A 25,375-nucleotide genomic window follows, 5' to 3' on the forward strand; every position below is an offset into this window, starting at 1 on the left:
TAAAACATACTAATACCCATAATAAACCTTTTTGATTTGGTGATTTCACATTTTGTGCTTTAAATTCCAAAAGCTAATCCCATCACTGATCTTCACAGTAAATAATAATGAATACACAAATACATGATTATTCTGCAATTATTTTAGGTCTACTATAATCTGAGGCTGCGTCCCAAATCTGCACTATATATTACAACATCATATTAGAGTATTACACAACACATGCAAAAAAGGTATGCATTTTTCCATTTTATAATGACATGAAATGATAATGGGGCTCACGCAGAAGGGTGTTAGTCATTCTGCAACTCTTGAGGGCTGACAAAGATTAGATGAAATATTGATAGGATCTATGTATTGCAGGATTATTAATTTATTAAGGGCTGTGGGGAGACGTTTGCCTCTAGGGCTTTCTGTCAGAAAGCATTTTCTTAGTTGTGTTTTGGGAAAAGGTAATGGTTTGGGTTAAGATGAAAAGATTTCCCTCTCCCATGGGCTTTGTGGCCTTCATACTTGAAATTTTTATGACAGTGACCAACTTTTCTTTGACAAAAAATCAGCTATCTAAATGAGTGCAGGAGAATTTTCCCTTTTTTAAGAATATAATATTATAATAATATTTAGAGCTGAGGAGGTAGAGCATGTTGCCCTTTAATCACAACGTTGGGGGTTTGATCCTTGGTTCCTCCTGTAATGGTGGAAGGGTCCTTGAGTAAGATACTGAACCTGATGCACGGCAGTGTGTGAATGGGTAAAGTACAGTTAATTTTACCTCATACCATAAGCATTCTTTGTCTGCAAGATTTAATTTGTATATAATTATTATTTTGAAAGCCCCCCAAGTTTAACTGGAAAGGTTTTTAAGCTCTGGCAACAGTAGTAGCCTAAGGGGTTGAAAACTCCAGAAAAAGCTAAGAAAAATATAAAAGAAGTACTGTTATGATGACATTCATGAAAGCCTTCAAGAAGCAAGACTTCCACCAGATTGAAAAGCACACATTAAGTGATACTTAATGACATTTTTTAAAAATCTAAATATGCATGTTTGTTTTCCTTGTTATTGATCTCCAAACAGATCATGGCTCTGTCCAGCAGAGGCTACGATGCAGCTGCTGGACAGAGCCATGATCTGTTTGGAGACCAAACACGCGTATTTAGATAATCTGGTGGAAGGATTTTTCAGTCACAGTTAAAACAACAAGGATATGATGGGTTAAAGTATTATTTGCAGTGTCCGCCCCATGGACCCTAATAGGACATACATCAAAGTCTCGCTCCTTGAACGCTTGACTGTCATCTTGACTGTTCCTTCTTTTATATTTTCATGGAAATAGCCAGGAAGTAGACCTTGAATTGGGACTGTTTAGTCAAACTACTATTTTCAGGGTCAAGAACAAACTGTGCTAATTATAATATTTGGATCAGTGACATTTCTGGACCTCTTATTAATGGTCTGTGCACCTCCTTTGGTTTGGCCTAGCTCCTTACTGCATGCTGAGAGTCAGGAAGCTGCAGGAGGACTAATATTAAATCTCATGACCTGATATAGGATTTCTGATAATGCTCTGTTCTGATCCTTTGGCGTAATACGTTAACATTGGTACTGTGTTTATGCTGTCTATGAACACAAAAAAAAAGTTTACCATTTTACAATGACATGAAATGATAAAAGGACGCATGAAGAAGGGTGTTGGTCATTCTGCAACTCCTGAGGGCTGACAAAGATTAGATAAAATATTGATAGGATCTATGTTTTGCTATGTATTGCTTTGTATGGCTTTCAGACAGAATTTTTATGATGATGACCAGCTTTTATTTTACAAGTAATAGGCTAACTAAATGAGTGCAAAAGAATGTTCCCTTTTTAATGATATGATATTATAATATAATAATATTTCAGATTCCTGGTAATGTTCTGATCTGATGCCCTGGCATAATGGCATAATCTGTTAACATTTGTACTGTTTTTACTGCTGTTTATTAATAACACGTAAAAAAAAAAAAAGAAAAAAAAAAGACTAACGTTAATATTATATTTCTAAAAGGTGATATTACACAAGGATAAACATGACAGTATTAAAATCAATATTAAAAATAATAAATATCAATATTAATTAAATACTGACCACGTATAAAAGTAATGTTAAATTATACAACAGTTAGTTCTGGCCCTGCGATCTGATTGGTCGAGAGACAGTAAAACCGTGACGATATTGGAGTACAACATCACGGTTATTTCACTGTGTATGTATCACTCCGCCTCACAGCTGATTGCAATCAACAATCAAATCAAAACTGACGGTTAGTGTCAGTTAGGTCAGCAGTTGCGTTGTAGGCTAATTAATTCATCCACTGTCAAACAGCCAAAAATATGGATTTATTTCCTAAAATAAGTTTTGAATTGAACTATGAATGGTCATCAGAGGAAGATGAGGGAGAGGAGAAGCTGAATCCATCTGAGCACACATCCAGGTTTGTCAGTGTTTCATCAGCGGAGCTCAGTGACTTGGAGAAAAGCAACATACTGTCAAATCAGAAGGCAGAGTCGGCTGTGCCTGTGAAGCGACAGTCCACCATGCAGTCACCAGAGACTTATTTCACCGGCTGCACAAATAATGGAAATGTGCAGATAAACGTGTATAAAGAGTAAGTGCCTGGCGCACCATGTCTGCGTTACATAGCAACGGTGACAGCGGAGTCCTGAGGGAACTATTTTTGTTGGCGGAAGACAAATAAAATGCTTAAATTATATAATTTTGTCCTCATTTTTCAAAATTTCTTAATCAGCCTTGCTTATTTAACTGTTGAACTGTTGTATAAAAGCAATATCACACTCGAGCTCGTGATGTTATACTCGTATATCGTCATGGCTGTGATTGTCTTCCTATGACCGAATCACAGCCGTGACGATATACAAGTATAACACTATGGTATAACATCACTCCCTCTCGTGTGACATTGCTTAAATAACATCTCTCCTTCTATATAAATATATATTAATACATTTGATAACATAAGGTTCGAACTTAATGTCCCACAAATGGGCAAGATGACATGTCACTTCCGGTAGCCATCTTTGTTTGGATTAGGAGACACATGAAAAATAACGGCAGTGGCTTATTACCTGACAGGACTCTGGAAACATCTTTAAAACTGCGGTAGGTGTTGTGAAACATCAAATCTGTGAGTTTTTTTTCCCCGTGGAGAAACAAAATGCTGGTATGTTGTTGTATAACGGGCACAAGCGGCTGCTAGGCTAGTTAGCGACAGGGTTGGTTTAGCACTGCTGCACAGCAGAGGTGAACAGATGCGAATAAATATTTACACACAGGACATTTGACATTTAACTTACCAGAAGTGAATTTAATGTAATTGGTAAGTAAACCTGTTTTTCCTCTGTAACTGTAAGGGGAAAATATCCGTTTATTTCGAGCAGTTAAGCTAACCTTAATGGACATGCTGAAACGTTAGCTGACGGTTAAAACCATACAACGTCAGGATTAGCTCTCGGTTTTGATGACTAAACATGCTGCTAGCATAGTCTCTAACATACTACGTGTTTGTTTTATGTGCAGTTTTCATCAGTATTTTTCTTTTCAGTATACCATATAGCTAATGTGGCTTAAAATCATGCCTCTTCTAAAATACTTAAGGCTAATGGCGCGGCATACAGTTAGCTCGGAGCTAGCATAGCCTCTCACGGTCATCTTGTTAGCGCTGTTTTTTTCCACTCCCAGATTAAACTACAGTCTGATTAATGCTCATAGCTCCTGTAAATGGCTGCTGTGTTCCACCCTGTTTGGCCCTGCAGGTCAGGCTCTTGGTGGCTATAAAAGAAAGCCTTGGTGCTTGTCAGAAGATGCTTTCACTTCGTCTGCTTTGCAAAAGGCAATAAAAACACAACAGAATACCTGTAGGAGTGTTTGCTTTACTGTGTATTAATTATTAACGATAATGAAAGCAAATAATCAGCTAGGATTATTTTCTCAGTGATTATAATGAAGTCACTTTTGTGTCTAAGGCTTCAGATTTTTAATTATTTTTTAATATTTAATGCCAACACTGCATCTGATATTAGCGCGTGCATCAAATAAGCAGGAATATGTCTTTATCTGTGATATTCAAATACATCCACTAGTCTAATGTGTAAGGTATATTAAGTGCTCCTAGAGTTGAATTTTCTTGTGTGAGGTTCTCACAGTGGAGGGAGGAGGTAGTGACAGACAGACAGACAGTATCAGCATGCTTTACGTGTGCCACTCTGTGGCCTACGTCTTTACCTTTATGTCAGACTCACTATCGTCTTTCCCCCAAAGTCACAGTGAAGTGGCAGATCAGTTTCAAAGCTATGACTGATTTCCCTCTCTTTATCTGCTTGCTTTTTGATATGCTGTTGTACAAGAGTCCAAGTACTGCACAAGAGTCAAAGACAAAATGTCCTAGGTGTTTTGTGTGCACAGTAGGGGTGGTCAGGGACTGGGTTGTACATAGATTATATAGATAGATAGATAGATAGATAGATAGATACAGATATGGTGATACAAGACTAGATTTAGTCCTAGATTTTGGATATTGTATTATTGTAAGTGTTGTCTTTTCCTTGGTTTGAAGGACCCTAAAAAAACCTAAAATAAAATATCGTCACAATATGGATATTGAGGTATTTGGCAAAAAATATTGTGATACCTGATTTTCTCCATATCACCCAGCTTGGGGCTGTGTTACTCAACAAAACAGCCGACAGAATAATTGCATTAATTTGACTCTGTCTCCACACAGCATGAAACATGGCCAATAATTGCTGACATGAAAGGACAATTAAAATTTGCCCAATAGAAACAAACTCCTGAAGACTCAATTTTTCTCTTGTAAATGGATTAGATGGCCAAGGTGACTTGTTTTGTCTCTGGTTCGTAACTATTACATCTTCTGCTCTTACTGGCAGATTACAGCCACGGGTAAAGCAAAGTCTATACGTTCAATTTATGACAAAACTGTGCTTCACGGAGCCTAGTGTATTTGCTTCAAAGCAGCTGATAGAAACATGTCTAATTTGCTTTTCTTTTGGCACATTTCAAAAGTTCACTGAAGATTAAGTTCATTTAAGTTGGGCTTTAATGGTGGGCGGTAAATGCAGAAGGGGTGAAGCTGTGACGGCTGCCATTTTGGAAAATAATAAATTGTGCTGCCGTCTTGGTTTATACTGTATCATATTATATTGGGTTAGCTTAAATTGTGGGCAGGTCAAGTGTATTGGTGACCCCCAACATGATAAGTAGTTACGGTAAATGAATGATTGAAGGATCCACATCCCATTTATGGCATCAGCATTTTTTATGGCAAAGCCGAAAACCACTTCAAGTGAGCGTAAACTTTTACAACTTACAACTTTTCTAATGTTATACTTCAAAATGAACATGAAAATATGATTAAGTAAACACAGTTATAGTGATCTTTACATGCTTTAATCAGCTGAAGTTATATCAGAATAAATGTAAATAATTAGCACGGAGCCATTATCATGGGACCATAACAACAGCATGTGAGAGGAAAAACACATTTTTTATTAATTATTTAACAACCTTTTAAATATTAATACAAATAAATGAGACTGAAGTATCTTGATGTGGATAAATCTTTAAAAAAGAGTCTTGACTAATGAACACTGCAATCTGATTTAATTATGTACTGGTGGAGGAGGATGTTCTGTAGGTGACTGAGGCCTGGCCCCACAAAGCTCATCTTCGGAGTGTAGTGCCTCCGAAGGTGTCTCTGCCTTGCTGCTGTCACATCTTCAGCATTTTTTCACTATGCTTTGATCTGCATGTTTTTAGCCTTTTTCCGGTAAATCTGTCCATCTTGGGGTTATAGTATACTTCAAGCAAATTTAGCCATGCTTTAATATGGCATGTCACTGGAATTTTGTGTCATGTAAAATTGCATTTGGCTGAGAGGAATGGAAGATAGAAATACTGATACTGTGACAGACTTATATCACAGTAAAAGAGTACATTTTCTATAGACTGAACAACTGTCTGACATCGCCAGATGTCTGAACTCAGTCTCTTTTATAGCACTTTCAGATGGACTGAATTACATTACAAGAAAAAATTACAAAAGTTTTGAGTCTTGAACCCAACTTTTTTGAGCTTCAGGGGCTATGACAAAAGTCAGGAGTTCTGGGGATGATTCACTTTCAAATAGAGTGAGTATTATATGGAAGTAAAACCACAAACACCAAGGGGTGTCTGTGCTCTGCCTAGGCGGACAAATTGCATTTAAGCGGGACCCTGCTTAATGTCATGTTTGTGATGAAACTATTTTGGTTTGCTGCTCAAAGGGTAACTGCACCCTCCAACTCTGCTAGGACCCTCTCTCCCACCATATTGGGGCATCTGTTGTAGGGCTGGGTGACATGGATAAAAATCTGCATCTCTGTATTTTCAGGCTGACTATACGAATTTTGTATGAAATGGGCTACATGTTGTCAGTTGCAAGTCAAAGCCACATTTGGGATGTCACAAGCAGTTTTATAAAAACAGACTGATCAAAATAAAATACAAAGAAAGGGATTTTATTCCCCTGTTTGAAAATATGCACCTGCACAACAGTTACACCTCCAAAACACTAGTTGGCAGCAGGGTTTCTGTCAAGTGCTAAACACACCCAAAACACACCTTAAACTTTGCTTAATAGAGAGTACAAGCACACAAATCAGCTACACTATAACTCACAGCATTAACAGACAAAGTACTTGTGTTTATCTGGACACATTTTCCCCACAAATACATCATGCTAATGTTTTTAGCGCAAGCCTATGACATTTTACCTTGTTTAAGTTAGCCTAGTGGCTAGCATGGATTTCCTCTACTCATATGAAGCCAGGGACAACAGCAACATTTAACAAAGGTAGCGTTGCAAAATTCAGCTCCATAACAACTCACAAGGTTCACCGACAGAACTACTGTCTTATTTTAAACACGTTTTTCAAACAAATATGCTAACGTTATTAGCACAAGCCAATGGCATTATTCATTGTATGAATTAGCCTAGTGATGAGCGGAGATTTCCTCTGCTCATATGAAGCCAGGATAAATCACACACAAAACTTGAAATGCTATTTTGCCAATGTCAAACTGTAGACTAATTAACAGACAGATTAAACAGAGGAGGAGCTCTGTGTCTCTCTGAACAACAATAAGGTTGTCGGTTTGATCCCGGCTCCTCTGGTCCACTTGTTACAGTGTCTCTGAGCAAGAAACTGAACCAGAGTAGTAAATAAACATTTTAAAACATGAATATGTATCAGCCACTGACAGATACATGCTCCAATGCACCAGCCGCTCAATACTAAATCATTATTTTGGTTCTGAAATGTATCAGCCACTTTTATATTTTACCAGCATTTGGCTGGTGGCTGTTGCTAATTTCACATCCTGCACTGAGCCCAAGATGCTCCCAGTGGGCAGACCAGTGCCTTGCATGGCAGCTCTGTCACCACTGGTGTATGAATTTGTGTGTAAATGGGTGAATTAGAGGCAAATTGTAAAGTGCTTTCCCCTGTAAGCTAGAAAGGTGCTATGTTAATGCAGTCCAGTTAACCATGTACCCTAAGCTTTCTTTGTCTGCAAACTTGTTGCTAATGTAGCAACTGTATTGCTATGTTTGGTGACTTTTAAAATCCCTATAGTGACTTTTTTCTAAAACATGCCGAGCCACAAAACTAGGCCAAGTGACTGTTTGGGCAGTCCTTAACTCCTGTCCTTTGAAGAGAGTCGCCAACATTTCTCAGCGAATGTTCTCATGTGGCTGTTGCCCTCTGGACTGACTCTGCTCAGTGAGTGAGGGAGAGCAGCAACATGTTCAGTCGACCAATTAGCAGCCAGACAGAAGTGTAAAGGAGCTGTGAATGTGCATACTTAACAACTAATCATTAATCCTCATTGTTTGTCAGGGGAACTATCTCTGCCTTGTTTTTATTTGAAATTGTTTGACTAGATGTTTAATTTCTCTCAAGAAACAGAGTTAACAAGAGCTTTTTCACCGTTTGGCGCCTGCTCTTCCCACTGAGCTACTGGGCAGCCCCCTGGGGTGTCTTCTTAGCAACATATAAAATCACAACAGCTCCTTGTAAAATATAAATGTAGTATACTAGTGATAAACAATACAAACAAAGAAGCAGTTTTGTTTCTGAAATAGAAGAAAAATGTATAAAAACTGGCATCATAATTTGGACTGTACAAAACAGGAATTACGGTCTGGCTAAAAGGGCTTATAAAGGTATAGTGCAATGGCCCTCAATTTCATTAAGCATGTTCGTAAGGCCTACATTTTCCACTACAGAGCAGGGTCTCATATTCACAGCAATGAATGTACCAATCACCATGGCGATTCCTTTTTTACTGTTTGAATCAGTTGGGAATGGCTACCTAAAAGCTGCGAGGATAACCGTAGCTTTAATCTTGTTTATCTATTAATTGTTAGATGATATCACAGATGTGCGATTTTGTTTTACAGTAGACACATTGTGCCGTTTTTTGTTTTGTTTCAGCTGGGAATTATTAGACACTGCCTCTCATATTCTCTGGCCTGTCTCTTCTCTTCGCCAGGGAGGGTTACCGAAATCCTTAGGGGAAACCTCGGGATAATAGTCTTTAATAATTTAGCCTCAGGACTAGTATTGATAAGCTCCGACGTTAACAGTTCTTTTATCTTGAAACATTTTGGTTTAATTTATTATCATGGTGCAGCCTCTCCCCTGCTCTCTGTGTCAGGGCTGACCTCCACACACACACACACACACACACACACACACACACACACACACAGAAACACATACACACACATCCACACAACATGGAGTGAACTCAGCAAACAGCAGAGCAGTGGACGTCGTGAAGATGAGATGAAGATAACCAAAGACTACTCAACTTGATGACAACTATACTTGTTACTGAAAGGACAACAAAACCCCTTGCAATTAAAAAGCCAATACTTTGTTAATACACCGGGTCAAGAAGCATAAACAGGCAGAAAGCAATATTTCAGTTTGCTTTATCAATGCTTTCTCATCCACCACCACTGTATATTATACTCAAGCACATTGGGCTAGCTCGGCTAATAGCCAGTTGTTACAAACAAGCTAGAAACAAAACCTGTCTACATGTAGTCTGGTTAGTTTAGTGTGCCACATATCTTAAAATGTTTGTAAAACTTAACTTCTTTAGTAATGAAAAAGAACTGTTCAGAGTGTTGACACAGAACTGAACCAATGAGGATGAACGGTAAAAGTAGTAGTAACACGATAAAATCCTAATAATGCCGACCCCTTCTCTTCACTTCTCGTTTTTTCTCTCTCTTCCTCCATTTTTTAATCTGCGCCAACAGAACACGTCTTCCTCATGTAATGTGTCCACAGTGTGAGTGCGTTGTGCAACAGTAGTGATCATCCTTGTGAAACACAGTTCACTGTATATAGTTTTATGGATTAAACAAAGATGATTTTTAGTTATCAAGTTCCTCGAGTTTCTCAAAGAAACATTTTAGCCCTAGTGACTTAAGTGATTCAAGAATCAACACTGACATCAGTGTTTCCACTACACAGGGCCATCTGTGTCAGTTCTACTACGGCTGCCACAGAATCATAACTAATGAAAATTTAATTAGGAAACCTTAAATCAAATCATAAAGCTCCACCAAATGGCTCACGATCGGAGAAAAACGACTGCTGTCAAGGATCTTGTAAAGATGAGTTTGAGAAGGCAGGAAAGTAGATATTCAGAAGTATTTTTAATGGACGCTCATAGCTCTGTTCAGACAAAATTATTTAATATATGCATTAGTAAAGATGTAGTTAAGCAAAGCCATACTCCTTCTACACTACATTGATCGTTCTGGACAGTATTTTAGCCAGTGTCAAATCACAGCAGGTGGCTAGACAACACATTTCCCAGCCTAAAGCACATAAAACCAAAAATATATGAAGGCAGCAAGCAGCCTAGGTAGAAAGCTAACTTGTGGCTGGAATTTCAGCGACTATTACACTCCACAGAACTAAAACTGCATGCAGAGCTGATGAAAGTTTATAATAGGAATGCACAAATACTCAGAGGTCAAACTCAAAACATATGGTGTCTCTTTGGACCTTAACCTTAATTATCAGAGCACCATTAAGCTGATAAACACCATACATTTGGGGCTGTAGTATCAGGAAGTTGGAAATAAATCACAAGTATCTCCCAAATGCCATTAGATTTTAATTCATGCAGTACTTAGATCACCCTAAGTATTATAAGGAAATTTTCTTATACTGGGGCCAGTTACCTTAACGCCCTATTCCTCAGTGAGCTGAATTCAGGCACCAGTCATGTAATACTAGTTAGGAGGGCTGTCGCAGCCTCTGCTGTCTTGAGTCAAGCAAATTGATATTTTCTATATTGTCCTATTAAGGTATCAAGGAAGTTAGTGCATGACTTGCATTTGGGACCCTAATGTTTATAAACTAAAATAGCTGAGCCCACATACAGACATGAGGGTGTACTTGAAAACATTAGAAACTAAAGACTGCAGACACAAAGTTTGACTGGGGTTATTACAGATGATGGTGATGATGATAATGATAGTCGTTGTTATTGAAGAAGCATATACTATTTTCTTTGGGACACAGAAATGAGTTAATTGGATTCAGTGAATTTGATTAATGGAAGAGGTGAAGGTATATTTCATGAGTTACTGTCCTGCAGGGCTGTCTTGCTGCCATGTGTATGGGCTGTAATGCAATGATAGTATAAAGTCCCTCCTGTTCCCATAAATCTGAAGATATATATTACTTCCTGTGTGCAGATTCACCGGGAGTATAAATCCATGAGATAACCTTCCTCTTTGATGGGTTGTGCTGCTGCTTCAAGGAGATTGTTTTTCAGAAATATAGACATTGTCCAATGTATACATATTTTACAAACATTTTGAGTATGACCAAACTAGACAAGTGTTAGTCTGACAGAAAAGACAATACAGAAAGGTATTCTTCAAGAGTTTTGAAAGTTCTGTATGTAACTTTTTTAATGTATTGATTGCTGTGCATTTGCAATGGGTGAACAGATTTTAATGTAACATAAAAACCGAGACCTTTTCCGACATGCTTGTTGCCTGTAACAGCCTGTGGAAGTACTCGGGACAATTTTCTAGGAAAAGCCAAAGGATGCATGCTCCTGAGTGCCTTGCCTCTCCTCAGCTCCCCTACAGTGCTAACAGTGTGCAAAACTAGCTTATGTTGGCTTAGAAATGGAGTTCACTAATGACAACGAATGACTGGCAGGGCCTTCATTTAACCACAGTAGCAACTTGAATTCAGCCAGTGCAAGACCCAGTGTTGGGGGGTCTAATCCCAGTATGCCTGACTCCCTGCTGGATAAACAAACTTTAAGTTGCTGTCCTTAAATATTAGACCCAATGTTGCCACTGCCCCCCAGCTCGCTGTAAGCCTTGGAGCCAGTATTCTACTTGGTGGTTGTAGTCTAATGTGTGATGGTGAGACAGCACCTGGATACGGGTGCTAGGTTTGGGTGGTATCCATTTTTTCATACCCTCCTGAAATTTTGCCGGGGTGTATGGTACATGAAGATATTTGTGTACAAAAGCAAACAAACAAAAAATAAAAAGTTGAGCTGCTAGTGGCGATAGAAGTCATTGTAGCCATGCATGAGTTTCCCCTCTTTCTCTGCTGTCCTGTAACGTTATCCCCACCACTTGCAGTCATCGTCTTTCTCAGTTTAATTACCTTTTCCACCAAAAAGAGACTGACCTCTAGTGGCTCGTGCTGTGCACTGCATCACCTCAATATGGCATCTCTGTATTAGTTAAATAAAAAGAGGAGCGTCTGTAATTTCAACAGAGTTGACAATCATGCCGTGAGGATTTCTAAATACCCCGGTATATCGTAATACTGTAATACAGCCAAAGCCTAGCAGGCCAGGTGACAGATGTGTTTCTAAAAATGCAGCTGGGTGAGGATACAGGTATTTCATACGAGACTTCATAAGAGGGAAGGAAACTGTCTTTGCATTTTGTTTAGATTAAAGTCTGTTAAAATGAAAGTGCTTGTGTCACCTTACATGTGGCTTTGACTCACATCTGAACATTTAGCCCACTTGATATTTATTGTGTAATGCCATTCAACCTAAAAGTACAGAGATTTGATTTTTGGGCCATATCGCTGTGCCCTACATGCTTCCTTTACTTTTCTGACAACACAGCACAAATCTTTTGTCAGGAGCATGTATCTCCATTGATTGATTGAACAAAACTAAGTCAAAAAGCAGTGTGGCGCACACTGATTGACACTATGTTCTTTTTTTTTTTTTACCTAAAATGTCTTCACAGCAGTTTGTCATAGTAAAAGGCAAACAGAGATGAGTGATAACTGATGCTGTGATGGAGCAGCCCTGTATCTTGCTGTCTGTTCAAAGGTACTGACAGGGATCAGAGCTCAGACTGTTTGATATTAAATTCCAGGTCAAAATGTTTAACACACATTTACGTAAGAAGTTACTAGTTGATTTTGGAGTAAGTGAGTGAGTTTTATTTTTATGTTTCTGTCATGTTGGATTCAAGTGTGTTTTACAATTAACGAGGCAATTAGCCAGTCTTAGATCCCTGAAAGAGAGAAACCTGAATTCATAAAGTTTACAGTTGTATTTCTCTGTTTGATAAAGAAAATAGGTCTGAGTTCATACATTTTGTGTTTCTTTTTTCTGTAGTTATTATTCTGAAAAAGCTAAGGGAGCTTGTGAAAAGTAGTGAAGTCGCTGGTCAGGAGAGGAGTAGGGAGGTTATCACATCACACTCATAATGGCTTATACCAGGGTTGTCCAGCATACTGCCTGCAGGCCAGATCTGGCATGCCAAAGGGTCAAATCTGGACCACTGGATGATTTTATACACCTGACGGCCGTTAGCTGACGCACTTGTGAAGGGTAAGAGGTGTCAGCTTTTAGGAGCAGCTGCTTCAAACGGCTTTTAACCCTGACCAGAACACAACTCTCTGAAAAAACAATAGATACTTACTGTGGTCATATTTTAAGATATTGAGCATTATACAACATATTGTAAACCAGCAGCTGTAGCAAAAAGAATCTGTATTAGACTTATCTTAAAACAATATCCGTAGAACCCTGTTACTAAGGCACTGCCAAAACCTTAGGCAGGTTAGATTTGTAAGGCAGGAGATTACTGAACCTGCTTCCTTAATAGCTCCCACTTTAGTTTGGTGTGGCAATGTCAGCACTGCTACACAGATATTGAACATTGCACATGTAATGACAGTTAGCAGTAGACCAAACGTGGAAAAACTGAGACATATTGTTGAAATTGCACCTATTTTTCTTAAGACATCTTAGACTGTTCATCGTCTTGTTTTGTAGATAAATAAATGTTTTAAGAATGTACTTTTTTACACTAAAAGATAGAAAGAATTTGTAGGCGTTAATATTTTTAGGTTATTGTGAAATAGTTTAAGTGGTCTGGCCCACTGGCGTTAAAATTGGGCTGTATGTGGCCCAAGAACTAAACTGAGTTTGTATCTGCTCTGTTCAGAAACAAGCATTATAAAATGAGCATCTCTGTGTAATGTTATTGCTGCAGCAGTGACCTATTCAAGGATGAAAAAGTCATTTACAAGTTAGATCCCAAATGATTTCTACTTAAAGGGAAGCTTTGCTAATATTCAATCAGCTTTGTGTCATCACAGTGTGGGTAATATGTGCAGATGAACGGTGTTTAGCTTCCTCCCGTGCTGTGAGTGCCTGGAGCTCCCCGCCCGTTGATGACATGTGTTACTTCACCCAGCGGACCTCCTGCGGTAAATAAGCAGGGATTTCTTGACGCTTGCAGCAGGGGGAAAACCAAACATAGTTCATTTTCACACACTGCCCACACTGCCATGACACAGAGCTGGTTGAATATTGGCAGTTTCCTTTTAAGTAACCAAATGGAACAAGGCTGCAATACTAAGTTTTAAGGAATTAAAATGAATCGGTAACAGATTATTCCACATTTTTGACAAAAACATTTTTAAACACCCACCTGATGTGTAGGTTGAGGTTGGACAAAAAGGGTGAATATGAGAGAAATTGAAACCACAGCTGAGGCCTAATGTAATGTTTTTAAGCGCTGACAGGATCAGAGATACCATGTCATTTCACCCTCTAACGGAGAGGAGAGGAGAGGAGGGAAGCCTGTATGTGTGTCGTGTTGATATGTGAGCTAATCCACATTTCAAGTGCCTCCATGTGTGGGGGAGTGTGTAGCAACAGTTGGCAGGAAAATGGATTGACTTTAATAAAGTAGAAAGCAGTGTCCATCTGCACTGGTTTGCTGAAAGACTGTTACGTAGTGTATCAGTGCAGTGAACTTGTACGTCATAGTAGATAGAAAAGAGTTTGTTCACTGCAATCAAATGAGCTCTGAGTCAGAGGTTTTCTCCCCCTCCCCTTACATCTCATCCCTCTCCTCTCTCATTTGTCTTTGCTCGCTGCACTGATGTCTTCCCTATTACCTCTGATTTGACTTGTCTGGTTGTGAATACCTAATCACGCTGAAGATGCCACACTTTCTTCCCTTGAAGGCTTTATTCTTATCAGTCTCATCTCATGGTTGGGCTGATACTCATGCCTTGCTGAGGGGGAGGGTATGTGCCACATACGGCTCATTCAGTGTAAATAAGCATGTGCATGTCATGACCTTGTAGAAAATAAAACATAATAGTACCCAAACACTTTTGTTTTGGATATTCCCTCATTTATGCAGAGTGGCTTGTCTGGCTTCATTCATAGATCCATAAATTCGAATGAATGCTTCAGTATTGTTCACTATGATGACTTCAGGCTCCTGACATGTCTTTTGTTTCCTTTAGACAGTGCTGAATGTCCAGACACCAGTTGTCCTCATCAGACAAACCCTTCTGCTGCTTCAGAATAAGGTAGGACAAACATCCCTCTTCCCATTGCCAACAGACAGTGTACAACATGGCGAAGCCTGCATGCTTGTGTGTGTGTGTGTGTTTTAGCCTGTGTGAGCTCATTCTGTGTAATCCCCACCAGTGGATGCATAGGGGCTCCGCAGCTCTTGGGGTTGTACTCAAGGCCTTGGTTGGGGGTCCACAGCTGTTGTATGGAAAATGTACTGAATAAGTCACTTTTAGTTGCTATGTTACAAGGGACCATAGCAACAGTATAACGTCATCACTATCACAGGGAGTGTTTTTCTTGGAGGAAAAAACACATCCTTTGAATTGTGAGTATGGCCTGCTGAGAGTTTCTATGTGGAAAATCAAAAGGAATGATAGTTGAGACGTGAGTATAGATTAGTTATTACCATACATAAATGATACACTCTGTGAGAGGGAAGTTGTGCTACTTCATGATACTCGTCATACATGCGTTACTCTGAATAGAAAATTGTCCATCTGAACTCTGGCGAACTTTAAAGCACATTCAGGATCTCACTGTGTTCTCTACATGTACAGAAAATATGAATGCAGCCCTAGTTTCAGGGCTTTTTTAAAACCAACTGGGATGTAGCCTATTTGGTTTGCATGTGGTTCTTTGAAGTGCTGTGCCTTGTGAGTGTCTTCTGTCAAGGGAACTGAAGCAGTAATTCATGGTATCTGGTGGGCAATGATTGCATCTGTCTCCCTCTACATGAGTGCTCTTGAGGGAATCGTGTTAGTTAGCCTATGCGCGTGTTCATGTGGATGTGTGTTTGTAAGCCCTGTAGCTGCAACTGCTCTCAGAACCAGTTTGCTGTATTAATCAATACCAGTGTTTAGTGTTTTATGTCTTTCCCTCATTTCTACATTTCTTTTAATTTCTTTCATGTTTGCCTTTTAAATTTACTGTAGTAGACATTTGGTTTTGATGTGGGGGATGTTATGATGTTTCAACAATTCAGGTCCTCCATATTAGCACATATTAATATTTGGTAAGTATATCTGTGTTGATATGACGTATCATATATGTCCTGGCAATGTTTAAGTTTACACAACAGTGTCTGTATATTTTGAATAGTGCATGATAGTGGACTATACTTAAGTTATGTTTACATTTATTTATGCGGTAGAATGCAGACACAAGCTATTTACACCAGGTATGGTGCTGTAAGGTAGTTTAATGTGCATAACAGAAGGAGTGTGGACAACGTTGTGTGTAAAAGACGGCGTAAAGTTTGTGTTGATTTGGATCATAGTAAGTTTTTGACCGTTTTGCAGTGTTATAACACAACGGGAATATGATGAGAATATATAGAAATAGGACATCAAGCACCTAATCTTTTTAACAAAGATAAACAACTAATTTGCTTAGAGCTGAACTAATAATTATTTCTATTAATCAATTATCATTTAAACTGTCAAACATTGTAGGAAAATAGTGTAAAATACTTGTCAGCATTTCCCAGAATCTAAAGGGACATTTTCAAACAGCTCATTTTGACCTACTAACAACAAAGCAGCAAATTACCCCATTTGAGACATCTGTAATTATGTGTGCTGATTGACTGAAAACACTAACTTAAATCAAAGTGTTTGCTGGTTATAATTTTCCCTTGATTAAACTTTTTGATTAATCAACTGTTTGTTTCATCTGTAGTTTTGTAAGCATTTAGGCGCTATCAAAACGTCATGAGACTTTCTAGTGCCGTTGGGATTGACTTCAACTGGTACAGGCAGCACTGCCATTGTTCTACACACAGTACAAGTATTACAGTGAAATTATCCTGGGTCAAACATGCAAATGTTATAACATTTATTGATTATTGATGGTTTAAAAGATAATGTCTGTTTGCGTTGTGTTGATAAAGGTGTGCCTTAGTTATTATGGTTGCATTGATTAAAGGAATAAATGCAGTATGGTGTTTCACCCATAAGAAGATATGGTAGGTAAAACAAACTATCCTCATGTTCCTAAATGCTTGATTAGAGCCTGGCAAATATTATGGGGTGATACTGGATTATCACAGATATATTATTGTCAGCCAATAACGGACAACAAATCCCAGAAGAAAAATGACAAAAAATAAGTTTTTAATAAGAGTTAAAATAATCCATTCCTCCCATTCAGATCGATCTTCATTTGAATGACTGGATACTAATTCAAGAAATCCGAATTCCATCTTTTAGTATTCACTTTTTTACACTGATGTGTGAAGCTTTAACCTGTTAATCCCACCGGTAGTACATGGGCCGTGGCTCTTAAGTATTAACGACAGCAGGGTTCAACGCTAAGGTTTTTTTTCACTTGCCCAGTCGGGCAAGTTGGTCAGAGATCTACTTGCCCAAAGTCAGTTTTTACTTGCCCTATAAAAATTGTTTAATTTAAGCGGCTATCAAATAACAAAAACTGCAGTTATTTTTATGTTATGTAATCTTTATTCACACTGTATTTATTAATTAAAACAACATATGTCATGTATTGTAGCTTAATTCCTGCACAAAAATGACAGTGTCAGGGCTTAAAGTGAAAAATTTGTCAATTGTTCTCCGTCTATAATTTTACACCCTACTTGAGCCATGCCCACCTCTATTTATTTTTCACCCCTCTCTCCAGCTCTGCTGTATTAACACCGGGTTTAATATATTTTGCTTCCATCTCTCTGCCCTGCTCTACTCTACTTCAACGCTATTTAGCTCTCTCTCTACTCTACCAGTAGACTACCACATCCACCAGTTGCACAAAACGCACACAGCAGTGTTTCCCCTAGGATGGAGTTGTAGCAGCGGAGGTGAAGCACACCAGAAGGGCTCTTTAGGACTAAGTACATACAGTACATGTGTGCACAGTAATGAGCAGGTGAAATGTCTGTCTAGCTTACATATGAGGTGTTTCAAGATTTAGGAACATACAATTGTATTGAATATAATAAAAGTAAAAAGTCACATGACATGCTGCTGTTTTGTGCTATGACCTATTTAAGTGCTGGAAGTTGTTATTTACGTGACGTGACAACGCCTGAACGCAACACAAGCTCATGAGTGCCGTGCTACGCTGCTGTGCGAGCAGCTGTTTGTCTGTGCGTAACAGCAGTCTGTTGGTTATTTACACAGGGCAGGACATTGTTACACAGCGTGTGCTTGTGACTTCAGGCAGAGAGACCGCTGCATCAGAGCCGAAGGAGCAGGTTTTAAAATACATTTATTTTATCAATTAGTTATTAACTTTTACTATTTTTAGCAACTTGCCCAATCGGGCAAGTGAGTTGTTAGTTTACATGACCGACCTTGAGTTTTACTTGCCCCGGGCAATCGGGCAATCCTTATTGTTGAGCCCTGGACAGTGATATTGAGAAACTCTGACAGTACCCGTTCTTTTACCTGTAACTGTTCGCTTATTTCACTCAGTTGTGATGTCAGGACTATGATTTATTTTATTGACATTTTAGATTTGTAAGTCAGTAAAATATGGAGTTTATATTGTGACTTTGTCATTTTAATATTGCTGTTGCTGCTCTAAAAACAACATTTAATTATAAAATGTTCTGTTTTAATCCTGTCCTAAATATATTCTTTTTTTTGACAATTCCTTGTAAATTTAGCTCTCTGTTAATCTCTTTCACTTTCCAGAAAAAATGGTACTGTTACTATCTTTTTGTTATCTTATTATCTTACTGTTAATATCCCCAACTGAATCAATATTGAATATTGAATCAAATCAGAAATCCAATAGAATCGGGACCTTGTGAATCGAAATTGAATCAATTCAGGAAATCGATGATGATACCCAGCCCTAAAACATATAAGTTCACATGATTTTGAAACAGTTTATCGACCAGAGAAAACTATCAAGCGTATTCATTTATTTAACTGAACTAAAATGTCCCACTCAGTACATAGTTTTTTTTTTTTTTTTTTTTTTTACTACAATAGACTGTATAAAAATAATGGACAGAGCCACCGTGACGTCACCTGCTCGTTTGTGGACTCCATTTTAAAGGATCAAGTTTGGCATTTGGTTGTAGCCACTTTGTTTTATCCAGGAAATGATAATATTTGGACGAGAGTGTGGAGCTGTGGAGGAACGAGGGACTGATCTGACTCATTGAGGGTGATGACGCCTCACTTTGAATGCCTAACTTTAAGCCTTATTGAAATGTAAACAGGTGAGTTATATAGAAATTAACCCCCTGTACAGCTGTCATGAATGTTGAATTGGCTATAGAGACCAAACTGTTTTTTTGTACCAGGCTGTAAACATGTTTATTTCTGCTGTAAAGTTGGGCATTTTAATAACATGGGGTCTATGAGGACTGACTCACTGTTGGAGCCTCAAGTGGCCATTAGAGGAACTGCAGTTTTTGGTACTTCCATTTGGCTTCATTTTGTAGTCTCAAAGGCTCCTGCTTGGTTATGCCACTGTGCATAATATTTTGGGTTTCTGTCCATCCATCTGTCTGTCCTATTCTTGTGGACATGATATCTCAGTAATGCCTGGAGGTAATCTCTTCAAATTTGGCACAAACGTCCCCTTGGACTCAAGAATGTACAAGAATGTACTCAAGAATGTACAGATTACAATTGGTGGTCAAAAGTCAAAGGTCACTGTGACCTCACAAAACTTTTTTCTGGCCTCTTCATACGCTACAATTCATACACTAATTATGACAAAATTTCACACTCACTGTGACTTCGTAATATTCTGCAGAACCACTTTTGGGGCCTTTGTCAAACACCATAACTCAGGAAGAGAAGAGGAGAACAGAAGGAGAGACATTTGGTCAGACACTGAGTTGATGACTCTAATCTTGGGTATACATGTTGAAACTGTGCTGATTGTATAGAACTCCTGTGCTGCCGGGGGGAAGATGTGAGTGACGCATCCATGTTATAGAATTTGTAACTTCTTTGCAGCAACATCCATATCTGAAGCCTTGTCTGCTGTCTGGTGATTGTCATTTCAGCATGTGACATGTCTCTCTATCAGTTCTCTGTACGCCTCTGTAAAAATAGTCTCTAAGTGAAGACAGCATGTTTCCCACTGGAAATTATTCACTGGCAGATCAAACATGTCAATATAGTGATGACTCCATTTTGCCAAAAAGTACATTAAATTCCTTTAAAGTTTGCTCTGCATATATTATAAGAGTCTGGACAGATGTGAATGTAGATTCAGATTCAGATTGAGATTTTTTTATTGTCATTGTACAAACACACAAGGAAATTCAGATGCACTCAAGGACCAAGCTCATATATAAAAATAAGTAAGAAATAGTAATAAAAATATATAAATACCTCCATTCCAATCACATTGTACACAATTGTAGATACACTTCATACACTCACTGCCAACCTGTGCAGTTAAAATGGGATTAAAAAGTAGTGCTCATGCACATTATTTCACATAAAATAAGTCATTGCACTCAAGAAAATAAACTGTAATGTGTTTTAGTGGGTATGCTTCACTTCAGAGTTCAGTATGGTAATGACTTTGGGGTGGGGGCTGTTTTTGACTGAGACTGAATTTTGTGGTGCGTGTTTTGATGGATCTGTAGCATTTTTTGGAGGGCAGTGGCTCATGGGAGTAATGTAAACTGCACCTTGAATGGTTGGCAGAGTTATGCAGCTGTGAGGCGGTAATTCTAGTTAATTAATTAATAAAAGTTAATATATTGTTCAGAATGTATCTGTCCCAGTATCATTTGGGCTGTGACCAAGAGTCACACATTTTCTCTGTAATTTACCATGCAAAAATAATTTAGAAACTTTTCTTTTTATTCCCCTAAATATCATCAGCAAGATTGAAGAGCATTACAGAAGCATATCACATAACTTTAAGTCTGTAAACCAGAATGTGGGACATCTGTTTAAAGGGTCACTTAAAAAAGTCTTGAGACTTAACTGAACTCACTTTGGCTGGTGAGCACTAACTCAAACAGCTGATTGTACCTCCTTCGTTATTTGTGCACCACAGTCAACTGACACTCTACCCCCACCCCTTCTTTTTCTCCTCTTCATGAGGTGCCGCTGCAGAACCACAGGACCACAGGAACAGGCTTGAGGGAGACCGTCTGAATTCCCTTCCTCTCTTTTCACTTTTGCCCTCTTTTTAAATTTCCCCGAGCATATGCTCTCACACAAAGCTGGCATTCTCTCTCGTAGATGCTCTTCGTGTCACACTTTTGCTCGCCAGGAGACAGTGGGTGGGCATCTACGTCTTGTGGGTGCAAATACATCTATAAGTATCTTTTTATCTTCACCCCCTCAAACCACCACTTCCACCATGTGCCGTGATCTACCCTCAGTCTCGCAAAACTTGTAAACAACTATTCATCTAAAATTGTGCCAGTGGTAGAAAGGCTTCTTTTTCTTTAAAGAGCAGAAGGCGTTCCCCCTGTTTCTGATTTGATTTGATCACATGGAAATCAGCCAGGCGATATATTGGCCGTTAGCTCATAGCAGCTATATCTGTATCAGTGTACATGGAGGCTAATTAGCGATGTGCAAAACCAAAACAGTCTTAATGATAGTTTAGAAATAGTGATGCAGTTGCATAGTTTGTCCACCAGAGAGCACTGAAAGGTTCAACTGTGAAATGTTAAACCAAGCTTTCACCTGGACAAATGATTGTGAAAGGGCTGAGGGACGCCAGTGTGGAAGTAAATTTGTCTGTGAGTCCTTGACGCCACACTCATTTTTGCATTTGTCATTTCAACTTCAACAACCTCTGAATGTTTTGTACATCGCTCTATGCTAATTATTATTAGCATTGTAACTTCTGTCGGTGTATTTTGCCTACCTCTGTCAGCACTCTCAGCCACTCACTACTGCGCCCAAATAAGTTTTTACATTCACACACTGATTTTCACTCCCAGTCCCATATGTAGCAGAACACTGCACTATGTAGCCCTGTTGTTGTAAAGGAGAGCAGCACTGCAACACCAGCATGCTAAGGTGGATGAAACACAGTAGAGCACAGTAAAGAAAGGATTTTTTCACCCTCAAATACATTGTTGTCAGTGTAGACAAGTAAAAGGTATGTTCAAAAGTGAGTGTGAAGCTGTTGCTGCATACCAGCGCTCCCAAGCTCCTTTTTTTTTTCAAAGCATGACAGTTGTGCTCGGAGATTCAGCTTTTGAAATGCACTATGGCTGCCCACGACTAAAAATATTCCTAGTCGAGCAGTAGTCGTCATTTAGGGCCATTAGTCGTCTAGCTGCCCGCATGTTTACGATATTAATTCAGTTATTAAATGATATATTTTGGGCGGGGCAACACAATGGTTTGAGTTGAAGGTGTGAGAAAGAATAGTATCAGTAACATTGTTAACACTGTGCTACATTATAGTGAAATACAAAACCGTACGAATGAACCTTCATTAATATAGGCCTATATTTTATCTACAAGCTGCCTGTTGATGACGTTGGTGGCTAATGGGCATGTAACTACTTCCATGTTTCAGATGATACGTCATGTTTGTAGTCGACCAATGAAGATGAGTTTACATATCACCTTGGGTTCGTCCTTCACCTTCTCAAAATGATCCCACACTTTGGATTTCCTGCCCGACATGTTATTAACTAGCCTGTGGAATAACCGCAGGTACCAGCCTTGGAAATTAGCATGACTCCTGTCTGACTGCTGAGTGTGGCCTCTTCCTGTGTCTGTCCTTCAAATTAAATTCCCACATGGTCCAGTCATATAGGTTTAGATTTATTTTGACAAGGCACAGTTCCTAATAGAGTTTCACATTTGTTTGTTTGATTTTTTCTGCAACTAAGCGACCAATAAAATCTTGCAGACCAATGACCTTTCTGGTTGACTAACGTTTGGTCGACTGTTAGGGGGCAGCCCTAGAATGCACTGTGCATCACATGTCATTTGATAAGAAACAATCAATCACAGCCGACATTAAAATATGGAGGAGAAGTTGCTCATTGTAGTGCAGGGCTACTCAAAGCTTTATGAGTTGTCCAAGGCAATATTTAAAGATACACTTAAAAACAACATCTGTAACAAGATCAGCTCTGAACTCTGAATTTCTGGTACGTAGGCTACGATACAGTGTTTGTTCGCTTTGCAAAAACTTGCCACTGTGCTCTTGAAAGCTGGCACTGGAGTCACACCCAGCTGGCGACTTTACGTTTTCTGTGCTTTAAAAGAGGTGCGTATGAGTCCTTACTTGTAATAGAGTAGGGTACATTAGCATAGCATTCTTCCTTCCGCTCATCAACACAGATATATGTAGATCCCTTAGGTATCATGAGCTGTGAGTGCATTTCAGAGGAGCAGAATCTGTAGTGCATCAAGGACTCGCTGACGTAAATTCACTTCCACACTGGTGGCCCCTGTGTACCTTAGTCCTTTGTGGTGCTTTGTTTGTGCATTGTTTTTGCCACTTCACATTGTAGTGCCTGCAGTACCATCACATCTGCATGATGTGGAGAGGCTTGTGGAGTGTTTATTTGTTTCAATATCCCTGCAGGAGTCTGCTTTTTAATAGTGCATGAGCGGCTTCATACCTCTACCAAATTAACACTCTAGTGGTGTTTTTGTAATGTCTCTCATTCTACTGCTCTGTTTGCATTTTCAATTTCAATGTCCTCTTCTAACACCACTCTTTTCCATTTATCAATTTGTCATCCTTTCTTCTCTCTCCCACTACCATGTCTGTTTCTGTGGAAGTCGTCTCAACCTCTCCCCTTCTAACACTATGCGGGCCACTTGGGAGCTGGAGTGCATATGCTAGGATGTTTACACATATCACTGATAAATTGTTTGGCTTGATCTCAGAGAGCAGGCCTGCTATTAGAATGGTTTATCTGATTTGGTGCTGGGGGAAGCAAATTTGCCATTATTTTTATGTGATTAAAAATGATTCCCGTGGGCCGACTTTTCATTTCTACAGTGTTCTCAAAACTCCAGGGCGGTTGGGGGGTAATTTGCTATCTTCTTTCCCCTGTTTGGATTAAACTTGCACCCATGCATTTTCACAGTAAAGAAACCTTTATCATTTCATCCTCTTTTTAATTTTTGTCACACTAGTGTAGTGCCATTTCAACACATAACTGTTCAGAACGGGGCGATTGGTTGGCCTGCTCTGCATACAGCTTTTTCGAAACACTCCACACTGTGCTTCCTTGAGATTTATTAAGATGTTTGGATACGAAAACTATTAAATTACGATGCTGTTGTACCCTAAAATAACATACAAAAAGCCCCCAGAATACTTAAAAAGTATGCGACATGAGGGTAACTTACCCTGCAGATTCAGATTTTACTCACAAAATAAAACAACTTAAATATGATGCATTGCTATTCATGAAACTATCCAGCATTATATTAGAATTGAAAAGGCCACCTGGATCAGATGCCAGTTAAATTTAAGTACATTGCCTCTCTCTTACTCCTCACTTTAAGTAAACATTTGAATGCAGGACTTTTTCTGTGAGGTATTAATAGTTTAGCTATAAATACTTCATAGTTTTACTTCAGAATTAAATGCAACTTTACTACTGCCAATACCAGCATTCCCAGTTACAGAGAGGGTGAAAAGTAAAGTAAGGTCAGTGTTTGCCTGGGGCCGCCAAATCACTAAATCCAAGTCCCAGCTTCTCGAGGTCTGAAACACTGGTGAGCCACACTTATCAGAGGTATTAGTTTCCAAATAGGTGTTTTACTCACTTGCCTTGACATAACCACCAAAAAATAAACCACCATAAATTCAACACTGCACCAGAGGACTGCATCAGGGCTGGGATCCCATGGGTCCCATGGGACCTAACATAAATTTTGCAGGAACAGGTGGTTTTTATATTTGTCACAGCATGAGCGGACTGTAAAAACAGTCTTGCACGTTCCGGAGATTAATTAACATGAAGCATGGAGATGTCAACAAGTAAATTTGAAGGCAAGGCAAGTTGGATTTGGAGGAATCTCCAGGGATATTACAGGTAATAATAATAACAGTGAATCCCAGAGACACCAGAATAACTTTAATTATGCACTAGAAGGTAATTTTGCAACTTAATACAGACAGGTACACATATCTTTCTCGATACTACAGTAAAATAACATGTTTTCTCTGTGGGATGTGAGTCTATTTATAATCTGTTGTGCAGGCATGTATGGTCAGAGTGTTTGTGGATGCGGGCGGGAGCTAACACACACCCTGCTGGAATGGGCGAGAACAGATAACACACTCTGTGGAAGTGGGCGGTAATGGTCAGAAATCCAGCAGGCAGGAGCGGGATTGGGAAAACGGCCTCGCTCAGGGCTCTACACTGCATGTCCTTGGTTCCCCAGCTATACACTCGCCAAGGGTTAAGTAGAATGGTTCTCAAAATATGGGAAGAACATACACATGCAGAGACTTTTTGTCTTATAGTTAGA

General features: G+C 39.0%; 1 protein-coding gene across 1 annotated transcript in view; it reads left to right on the plus strand.

The window, feature by feature from the left end:
* The first annotated feature begins 3,088 nt into the window (after positions 1–3,088).
* Positions 3,089–25,375, plus strand: part of gpat2 (glycerol-3-phosphate acyltransferase 2, mitochondrial) — a 198,776-nt gene continuing 176,489 nt past the window's right edge. The window contains exons 1-2 of the mRNA XM_050050490.1: positions 3,089–3,158; positions 14,912–14,977. The gene's annotated coding sequence lies outside the window, so the exon portion shown is untranslated. The remainder of the gene's footprint in view (positions 3,159–14,911; positions 14,978–25,375) is intronic.

This window comes from Epinephelus moara, chromosome 8, assembly GCF_006386435.1.
Source record: "Epinephelus moara isolate mb chromosome 8, YSFRI_EMoa_1.0, whole genome shotgun sequence".
In the NCBI taxonomy this organism is placed as follows: Eukaryota; Metazoa; Chordata; class Actinopteri; order Perciformes; family Serranidae; genus Epinephelus; species Epinephelus moara.